Raw genomic sequence first — 2,500 nt, 5'->3', positions numbered from 1 at the left:
GTTCTTCGACTCCTTGAATCTGTCTCTATCCCCACTCCTAAACGCTTCCTCCTTCTCCAACCTCAACCTTTTGAGCTTTGCTGAGAACCAGGGCTTGTTGTTGTTAAAGTTCACCCTGGTACGTGTTGGGATACAGCAGTCCTCACAGAAGCTGATGTACACAGCCTCTGTGAGTTCATCCAGACTATTGGTAGCAGTCGTGAACATATCCCAGTCAGTACAGTCTAAGCACGCCCGCAAATCTTCCACAGCCTCACTGGTCCACTGTTTAGATGTCCTCACAGCAGGTTTACAGAGTTTTAGTTGCTGCCTGTATGCACGAATCAGGTGGACCAAGGGAGTTCTGTGCGAGCCGAACAGCCCCGTGACCCACAAGAGAAACATCCCCGCCAAATTCGAGCGTTTGACGGGGTCTATCCGTGAAAAAATATTCACGTTTTTGAGTGCACATGCATTTCTGCTGCAAATGCCTCTGGAAGTTTCATGCCGTTCGTATGCCAATTGTGGCAACACGAAAATGACCCGTTTTCCCATTCCGAGGGATTTCTGTGCGACCCTAACAGCCCCGTGAGCCACAAGAGACACATCCCCGCCAATTTCTAGCGTTTCACGGGGTCTATCCGTGAAAAATATAGACGTTTTTGAGTGCACATGCATTTCTGCTGCAGATGCCTCTGGAAGTTTCATGCCGTTCGTACGCAATGTGGCAACACGAAAATGACCCCTTTTCCCATTCCGAGGGATTTCTGTGCGACCCTAACTAACAGCGCCCGTGAGCCACAAGAGAGACATCCCCGCCAATTTATAGCGTTTCACGGGGTCTATCCGTGAAAAATATAGACGTTTTTGAGTGCACATGCATTCCTGCTGCAAATGCCTCTGGAAGTTTCATGCCGTTCCTATGCAATGTGGCCACACAAAAATGACCCGTTTTCCCATTCCGAGGCATTTCTGTGCGACCCTAACAGCCCCGTGAGCCACAAGAGAGACATCCCCGCCAACTTCTAGCGTTTGACGGGGTCTATGCGTGAAAAATATTAAAATTTTTGAGTGCACGTGCCTTTCTGCTGCAAATGCCTCTGGAAGTTTCATGGCGTTCCTATGCAATGTGGCAACACGAAAATGACCCCTTTTCCCATTCCGAGGGAGTTCTGTGCCACCCTAACAGCCCCGTGAGCCACAAGAGACACATCCCCGCCAATTTCTAGCGTTTCACGGGGTCTATCCGTGAAACATATAGAAGTTTTTGAGTGCACATGCATTCCTGCTGCAAATGCCTCTGGAAGTTTCATGCGGTTCGTACGCAATGTGGCAACACGAAAATGACCCGTTTTCCCATTCCCAGGGATTTCTGTGCGACCCGAACAGCCCCGTGAGCCACAAGAGACACATCCCCGCCAATTTCTAGCGTTTCACGGGGTCTATCCGTGAAAAATATCAATTTTTTTTTGACTGCACATGCATTTCTGCTGCAAATGCCTCTGGAAGTTGCATGCGGTTCGCATGCAATGTGGCGACACGAAAATGACCCGTTTTCCCATTCCGAGGGATTTCTGTGCCACCCTAACAGCCCCGTGAGCCACAAGAGAGACATCCCCGCCAATTTCTAGCGTATCACGGGGTCTATCCGTGAGAAATATTCACTTTTTTGAGTGCACATGCATTCCTGCTGCAAATGCCTCTGGAAGTTTCATGCGGTTCGTATGCAATGTGGCGACACGAAAATGACCCGTTTTCCCATTCCGAGGGATTTCTGTGCCACCCTAACAGCCCCGTGAGCCACAAGAGAGACATCCCCGCCCACTTCTAGCGTTTCACGGGGTCTCTCCGTGAAAAATATCACATTTTTTGAGTGCACATGCATTCCTGCTGCAAATGCCTCTGGAAGTTTCATGCGGTTCGCATGCAATGTGGCGACACGAAAATGACCCGTTTTTTCCCATTCCGAGGGATTTCTGTGCCACCCTAACAGCCCCGTGAGCCACAAGAGACACATCCCCGCCAATTTCTAGCGTTTCACGGGGTCTATCCGTGAAAAATATTCAATTTTTTGACTGCACATGCATTTCTGCTGCAAATGCCTCTGGAAGTTTCATGCGGTTCGCATGCAATGTGGCGACACGAAAATGACCCGTTTTCCCATTCCGAGGGATTTCTGTGCCACCCTAACAGCCCCGTGAGCCACAAGAGAGACATCGCCGCCAATTTCTAGCGTTTCACGGGGTCTATCCGTGAAAAATATTCACTTTTTTGACTGCACATGCATTCCTGCTGCAAATGCCTCTGGAAGTTTCATGCCGTTCGCATGCAATGTGGCAACACGAAAATGACCCGTTTTCCCATTCCGAGGGATTTCTGTGCCACCCTAACAGCCCCGTGAGCCACAAGAGACACATCCCCGCCAATTTCTAGCGTTTCACGGGGTCTATCCGTAAAAATGTAGCACGCACCAAAACGAGAAAAGATTTCCATCGCACCTGCACTATTGTATGGACAATGG

Source organism: Petromyzon marinus, unplaced genomic scaffold (genome assembly GCF_048934315.1).
Source record: "Petromyzon marinus isolate PM22_M1 ecotype Great Lakes invasive population unplaced genomic scaffold, UKy_Petmar_22M1.pri1.0 PM_G_Scaffold_6, whole genome shotgun sequence".
Taxonomy (NCBI): domain Eukaryota; kingdom Metazoa; phylum Chordata; class Hyperoartia; order Petromyzontiformes; family Petromyzontidae; genus Petromyzon; species Petromyzon marinus.
The sequence above is the reverse complement of the archived record's forward strand: the minus strand, read 5'-3'. Positions refer to the sequence as shown.